At 46.6% G+C, this 8,169-nt stretch overlaps 1 long non-coding RNA gene across 1 annotated transcript; it reads right to left on the reverse strand.

The window, feature by feature from the left end:
• Positions 1-1,868: 1,868 nt before the first annotated feature.
• LOC146873354 (uncharacterized) lies at positions 1,869-6,399 on the reverse strand. The gene is made up of 2 exons (XR_014983145.1): positions 6,188-6,399; positions 1,869-2,057 (listed from the first exon to the last, which is right to left on the reverse strand). It is a non-coding gene; the product is annotated as an uncharacterized LOC146873354 (long non-coding RNA).
• Positions 6,400-8,169: the final 1,770 nt, after the last annotated feature.

Here is an 8,169-nt window from a genome sequence, read left to right on the forward strand (position 1 = left end):
TACGATACGATTCGCTTCGATTACGAGTCGAACATTAAATGTACGATCTCGTTCGGTAAGAAGCCAAGTGATTCCTGGAAAAAAGTTGGCTATAAAAGACGTGACCAGGGCTCGAGAACGAAAGGAAGAATCCCTTTCTGGATGGGTTGCGTTACAATTTTCCAAAGAGACGGTAGCATACGTGAGCGTCCGAACGTAGTCACGCTAAGATACTCGTACGTGCGCTACGTACAGTGAGTAAACGGTGCAGCCAGAGCCACCTTCCAGCGTACTCCTCCTCCTCCTCCTTCTCCTCCTTCGAGAGAGAGAGATTCCGACTCGTTTGGCTCGTCCTACTCGAAATTTTAGGCGCCGACGCGATGATTCAGCAGCCATCGTTTATCGGGGATCGCCAAAAATATTATCGTCGTTATAAATGTCGAAAATGTTATTCGCCACAGCGAAAGGTTTATTTACCTCTTACGATCATTCGATACTTTCTCGCTGTTGTCTCTTTATTATTTACCAAACTTTAATTTTCTCGCTTTCTCGGGAGACGATTTCGCGCGATTTCATTTTCATTTACAAATTGCAACGTCGCGAGACCTGCACCCAACGAAAGAAAAAAGATTCGTCTCTTTTTGTTTCTTATAGAACGCTTATCTAACTACCACCTTTAACCACTCAGTGTTGCCGAGTCATTGTAAGAAAGTCGCACCGGATGTCGCAAGGACTATTCACACCGTGAAGGAGAGAAGAAAGAACGGAGGTTCTTGAGTTACAGGGTTGGCGGCAATGATGTCCAACAGACGGCGATGTCATCTGAACCCGCAACGGAGGAGGGAATATAAGAATGAAAAGAAGAAGAAAACGATGATAATGACGACGGTGAGAGGAAGACGGAGTGGAGTGGCGGGGGGTAGGGACGCGGAGGTGTGAAACGAATCAACGAGAGGTTTAAGACGTCAGAAGATGGGGAGAGAGAGAGAGAGAGAGAGAGAGAGAGAGAGAGAGAGAGAGAGAGAGAAGCAAACTTTAGCCACGACTGCAGCTTTCTTGCAATCTCGTCTAGACGACACGCATGGACTCAGCTGCAGTTATACTCTTGCTCCTATTGCTGCCGTTGCTACTATTCTTTCGGCATTGCACGCGCGCGTGTTCTCGCGATATCGCTCCAAGGACAGACGTCTCTTTGCGGGAGAAAACATGCCACGAGGATTCCGCGTATCGACTTAGACCGTCTGTCTCTCTTTCTCTCCATCCATCCTGTCGTTAATCTTCTTCCATTACTTTCACGACGCGAATGAGAACGAACGTTCTAACGTGGCGCGAACCGAGTTTTAGCTTTTTAGCTTCCGATCGTCATGTGACGACACGTCATGTTGGATTGACCAAATCCAGAAATGCGCAACAAGTACAAATAGTAGTACCTTGGGCTACAAAATTTCGTCCTCGGTCGCGAGTCACGTAAACTTTATTCGTGGAAAGGTAAAGAGCCACTCTCATGCCGAATATGAGAGCACGTGTATTTTCATTGAAACGTATTTCGACGATTCTTTCGACGTAAAAAGTTGTTGTTGTTTTTGGAAAGATTCCGTTTCGCCGATTACGAAGGAGTCCGAACGGGAAGAGTGAATGACGTGGGGCTGGAGGAGGCTCGTGGAACGACGAGGCTGCACGGACAAAAAGTCTCCGCGTCGATGAAAGTTTCTTAATTACTTTGCGACGTTGAAAAGCTTTTTCAAGCCGTTAATTAACCTTGACGAAGTAACTTTTAAAGTTAAGTTAGGTGCTTAAGCTACGGACGCATCGCCGACGCATCATCGTACTTGGCATCATTCGGTCGGTTCGTTCGTACAAAAAGTAAAGGAACTGGCGGGAGATAGATTTTCTAGGGAATAATACGATCGAGGTTGCTAAAAGCGATCGCTTTTATTATCGATAATGGCTGGTTCTACATAACCGCGGGCCAATATTAGCTCTTAATAAAAGACTTCCCAACGCGACGTAGGTAGAGGCGCGTAGAGCGTGCGCACGCCATCAACGGCGTCGCTGGGGCGCCGATTATTCACACTTATCTGCAATACGATAAAAAGCATTAACGGGCGTGAGCTATCGACGGACGCCCTCGTTTCCTTGCCGTAGCATCTATTTGCCCTCGAACCAAAGTCTTTCTTTTTTCCCTCGGACTCGTATTACGTCGCCCAAATAATCGCAAGCGTATATCCATGTATTTACATACACATACGTAAAACATAGAGCGTAGAACGTTGCGTAAGACGCGTTCCCGATACCGAAAAGTAATTAAGCCCCTTGCGAGCGACTCGAACGTTTTACGCATAAAGGATTAGCCGAAGCGTAGTAAACTCGCCTAGTTAATAGTACGCGTCTATATTTCCTTTTGTCGCTATTAGCCGTGCCGATATAATCGGCCAAAAGTCCTCCCGTAAAAATGCTCAAATTTGTATCTATAAGACGTCGGCTAATATTTGCGATTCGCGTAATTAATCTGACCTAGATTTTCCGAAAAGCGATAAAGGCGTTTCCAAAGAAATCATCGTTTGCCGGAAAAAAAAGATTCGAACGATTTTCGAGAGGCGAACGAACGGGAGAGGATATTAAGTTTTGTTCGTGCGCAGAATTACTCGAGGCCGTTCGTAGAGGCGATGGGAACCGGGCCAAGAGCATCCGTTTGTCGTCCCGTGACATCAATCTTTATTCCTGGCCTCACGGCGTACAATACGTCCGCGCTCCTCCCGGCTTATGTGCCAAGAGGGGGAAAGATATAGCGCCGTCTATGGAAATGGCTTCTTTTCGAACGTCCTTTTTTTTTTTTACGTCCAACGATACCTACCGCGAAAAAAAAGAGGAGGATCGGCGCCGCGTGAAGAAAAGCGAAGATCGCGGAAGTTGGAGCAACTCTCGACGAGCAAGAGGGACGACGGTTACGCAAGGTGCCGACGGGGCAGTAAAAAGTGCGCGATCGGCGCAACGTCTGGCGCCTGGTAATCGACGTGCCGCGGTAATAATAATTGTTTCTTTTTCCTATTTCATAATGCCTTCTTCTCCTTTTCTCCGCGCTAAGCTTACGGCGCATTTCTCTCTCTCTCTCTCTCTCTCTCTCTCTTTCTCGAAGAAAAGGAAGAAGAAGAAGAAGATTGACAGCCGGTGCGACATCCTACTGTAATTCAATTTTCATTACGTCTCGCCAGCCGGAGCTCGGTGAAAACGTCGCCTCTCTCTTAGGCGCATCACATCCTAAAGTAAAAAAACAATCGAGAAACTTTTTCCACCAACGATCGATCGAATCTTCGATGAAAGAACGTTGCGCAATCTGGAATTTCAAACACGCTATGCTCGCTGATTTTCTACGTCGGCAAAGATATTTTCTTTATCGCACCGGTTCATCGAGACGAATCAGAGAGATAATGATGGACCGATCGAGCAACGAAGAAGCAACCATTCGTCGTGTTACGTAAGGAGCATCGCGCGATCTTTTCAAGGACATGTCATTTATATTGCCTATCATCTACGACAACGCAAACCCTGTAATGGTCGTTCTCTCCTCTATCTCTAATTGTCCGCTCTCGAGACGACTTATCGCGAAAGGAAAGGGAAGGAAAAAAGCCCCGTACACACGTATATACGCACGTTGATGGCTCGTCCATCTCATTCGTCTTCGCTGATCGTTATTACGGTGGAGAACGTTCTCGCGATGCCGATAATCCGATATAATCGTAAAAACAAAAAAAAAAACAAAGATTGGAAGACACCTCATCGGTTCGTAGGAAAAGATTACGAGAGGGAGAAAAGGTTCGAACCGACGGCAGGCGCGAACGGCAGGTGTAGAATCAACGTTTGCACCTGCCAGGTGCGAGAGAGACGACGCGAACCAAGAGCAGAGTCCAAATTCGATTCAGGAATAAGAGGAAACAGTCCGGACATTGTTCCTTGAACGCACTCAATTTCTCCAAAATCTTTCTACGAAATGGCCTAACAAAAAGATCATTTTTCTTCCGAGAGAAAATTCCACGCAGGCAGAGTGGATGGAGTGTTTTAAGGACTTTTAACCGTATGAAACATCCTCTGCCCTTTTTTTCCCCGTTTGGATTAAGATCGAGTCGAGCACACGCGATTAAACGGAGACGAGACAGGTGGCCGTATCTCGTTTAAAGAGCTCTTGAAGTACGCAGCTCTTTTTTTTCAGGGCCGCACTTTTAAAAGCTACTCGCTTATCGCGATCTCGAGTAATCGTAAACAAAGAACGACCAAGAGATCTCGACACGGTTCGCTGACACTAGCAGCTGCATGCAAACAAATAAACAACGGAGGACCGCTGGACAATCATTTTTGACGATCGAAACGCTCGATGGCAAAAAAATCAGTGCACGTGAGGTTAACAGATAGATGTCTCTCTCTCTCTCTCTCTCTCTCTATATATATATATATATATATATATATATACACATACCTATATATATAGAGAGAGAGAGAGAAGCCAGGTGCTCCGAAAAAGATCGTGGCACGCGCCATGTTTCCTTTCGCGAAGGGCCGAGGAAGAAGAAAAAGAGAAAAAGGGAAAAAGAGAGAAGCGCATCTGTTTTTCGTGGCACGACCCTGGGGCTGAGCCGCAGGCAGCGAGGCCTCGTTCGTGTCGCGTCCCTTCGGTGTATGCAGGTAAACGGGAGAACAACGCACGAGGATCGAGAAAGATCGCAAAGTGCCACCTGCCGAAAACGAAAGCCGGCTGCTTTCGTCCTGGCAAAGGAGGGGTTCGATTGCGCTCGAGCCAGCAGCAGGCGCGCGCTCTCGTACTTTTCTCTCTCAACTTTTTCTCTTTCTTACTATGCACCATCATGCACCAGCAGCAGGAACACCAACGTGATGTTCAACAACAAATGACGTTCGTACTTGCAGAGATCGGTACGCACATACAAGTATAATACATATAATAATATCGTTATATTCGAAGTTACCCGTACGATGTCCGCACGTCGACTGACCGTCGAAGAATACGCCGATTGTTTCGCAGTTATTCAGTTATTCTCTGTTCCTTTGTCGCCTAATACGACATGTTCTTGGAACGATAGAGTGCACACCTGTGCCGACCGAAACAGTCGCCGCGTGTAACTCGATAAGACGAATTTTTCTCTTCGAAGGATCTCGAAGTAACAACGTTACAAAGCATTCGGTTCAAATAATATCATTCGACGTCGTCGTTCGTCATAGTCTCTTTTTCGATCGGAAATTTTCAGATTCCAATCGATTACGAGACCAAGATCGGAAACGTTCACGTTGTAACGTAACCACCTTGATAACAAGGAATGGCAAAACCGATAATAAAGCCTGTGTGGATGATGGATAATGCCAGGCTAGCGACCAAAACGGTACGCTATTTTGGTATTCCGTGGTAAAGAGCGGGAAAAATTATCATAATTAAAGTTTGCGCGAATTTACTCGACCTTCGTTCTCGAACTCTTGTCCCTTCTATATTAATTTTCAGTACAAGAAAAAGGAAAAAAAAGATTCTTACGATCCTAATTGCGAGAGAGATAGCTCAAAGATTTATAAATCCTCGAAATATCTACCATCCGTATGTAATGTATCTAAGCAACCAAGTGCGTATCACTTTTGGAAGACACGTGCCGAGCGCTAGCCGATTCTTTTTCGATCCCCTCTTTTTATTTTTAGAAAACGTTTTACGCGCTGGGTCGTACGAAAAGGGGGTCTTCTCTCACGAGAATTATTACTTGGGGTTAAGGAACGCGCGCTCGTTCCTTCGGAGGAAACTTTTATCGAATGATCTTGGGATTAAGAAACACGCGGAGGGTTCGTAGGCAGGAACGGGAGCAGGAGAGAGAGAGAGAGAGAGAGAGAGAGAGAGAGAGAGAGAGAGAGAGAGAGAGAGAGAGATAGAGAGAGAGAGGGCTGTGGAGGAGGGGGTAGCGGGACCGGGAGCAGAAGCGATGGTCGTCGAGGTCACGTGCATTGCGTGCACGTTTGAGCGAGCTAGGTCGATGTACGAGAGGATGCACAAAGGGCCCAAGCCACGGAGCATGTCCGAGACGAGCCACCTGCCGACAGATGTTGCGTTCTAGCGTTCTACCAAGATCCCCGAGCCTACGTTAGGCTTTCAACGTGGGCCCCCCTTCTTCGTCAGAGATTCGGTACCTCTCGCCTTATGCTAGGCGCGCGCGGCTTTGCTCACCTGTCTCTGGCCCATTCTCATGGCGAAATTTACGTTGACGAAAAATCCTACGTCGTAGAAGCCTAAGCGAGTGTCGTTAACCTTAAAACTCGACCAACCGCTGCCGCTGCCGTTGTCGTTCGCCATGGTCATTAAAAGTCGCTCGAACGATTGTTATTTCGCTTCTGGATGAAGAGAATGGGACGAGAGAAGGTTGTGGTCTAGTTAAAAGACACAGGGGATGACACGGGCCGTACGGTGACGAACGCGAAAAATGATTCCGGTCACGCGACATTTGCTTATTTATACCCTTTCCTCTCTATTTCCATCGAAAACACATTGGCTCGTTTACAAGATGTCGCTGATGATGCTCTATCGTTCGCTAGATCGTGTTTGTCGTTCGTAAACATTGTTCCCTTCTCTCTTTCCTTTCCACGAGGAAAATAAACTTCCTCTTGGTTCGTACGAGAATCGTCAACAACGGAGCCACGTGGATAATAACTCCACGCGACGACACGGAGCGTGTCCTTTTATCCTTCAAATCATCGACAATAAAGATCGTCGCTCCGTTTATTCCGTCATCTATTCGTAAACTTTTCATTTCAACTCGCAGTACGCTCTACGATTCGGCAAACTCTCAAAAAAGCCCTCTATGAGGGAGGGAGAGAGAGAGAGAGAGAGAGAGAGAGCAATAGCCGCGAGACATCGAAACCGCGTGAAAAATAGCCAGAGTCACGCAACGAATTCTTTCAATAGCGAGAGACATTCGCAAGATGTCGCCGTTTCCGGCTGCGACAGCTGTCTCCCGATCTGTCGAGAGCGGCGCGGCTACGACATTGACGAAGACGCATCGCTCTCGATCCACCATTACTTTCATTCTCTTATTTTCGAAGAAAATACATTTCCAAGGGTACAAAGTAACGCGCCATCTTCCTTTTAGGATATTCGATCGGAGAATTAGCAAAAACTCGAAAGAAGAAAGAAATGGACTCTTCGTTCGAGTCGCGGCCCCGTCTTTCTGCTACGAAGAAAACGTCCAAAGGACGCGAGAAGCAAGATCCTTTCTTCTCGGTCCTACACTTTCACTTTCTTCGACAGCCTCCCACCACCCGCCGACGGATTCAACGTGCCATGTTAGGCACGCAGTCTCTCCATCGTCTAGCCTCAGAACCCACGCATTATCTAAACTTTCACCCGTCGAATCTATTTCCCATCTCTCTTTTACTCTGTTCTCCATATACAACGTTTCTACGTATATCTTTTACATTTTATACCTTTCTTTTCTACTCTTTTAATTATTTATTCTATCCGTAACAGTTCGCACATTTCTCCTTTCATTCCTTTAATTTTCTTTCCTTTTCGCAGAGGTTACAGGGGAAAAATAGAGTTGGAGACTAGAGGGCGATTTTCTAAATACGCAACGCCAAGAATCCGTCTGTTAGCGATTCACTCGGCCGACCAGAAAATATTTCGAGATCGCGGAACCACTTTCCAATCTTACCCAAGAGTACGCGGTTCTAGATTTAATAGAGCGTGATCCACGAAGGGGATCTTCGAAGATCGATCGAGAGGTTCGCCTTCCTGTTTCGTAAAATATGTTCGCGTGATCGCGCCACGCGCTACTATGCGTATATTTCTTCGACGAGTAGATAAATTAAAGAGGAATCGTTAAATTCATGACGATACCAGAACCATAGGCGAAAGGAATGTCGTCTTGGACAAAGGAATTCGAGGAAAGATGCAGTGTATGGGCTGAGGCACGCGCGCCGAGGGTGACGAGCGCAAACTGAGACAGATGCGCGCAACTCGAAAAACTTTTTCAAACAACAGTTCGCCTTTATCTCTCCCTCTCTCTCTCTCTCTCTCTCTCTCTCTCTCTCTCTCTCTCTTTGTCGTTCTTCGGCACCACCTTTCCCGAGGATCCCTTTTCCATTGTCCGTTTCGTGCGTTCGCTCGAGCTCTTATTCCTTGAGCTCTCCTAAGAAAGGAACAAATAACCGAAC

This window comes from Vespa mandarinia, chromosome 1, assembly GCF_050613455.1.
Source record: "Vespa mandarinia isolate Hongniang chromosome 1, ASM5061345v1, whole genome shotgun sequence".
NCBI lineage: Eukaryota > Metazoa > Arthropoda > Insecta > Hymenoptera > Vespidae > Vespa > Vespa mandarinia.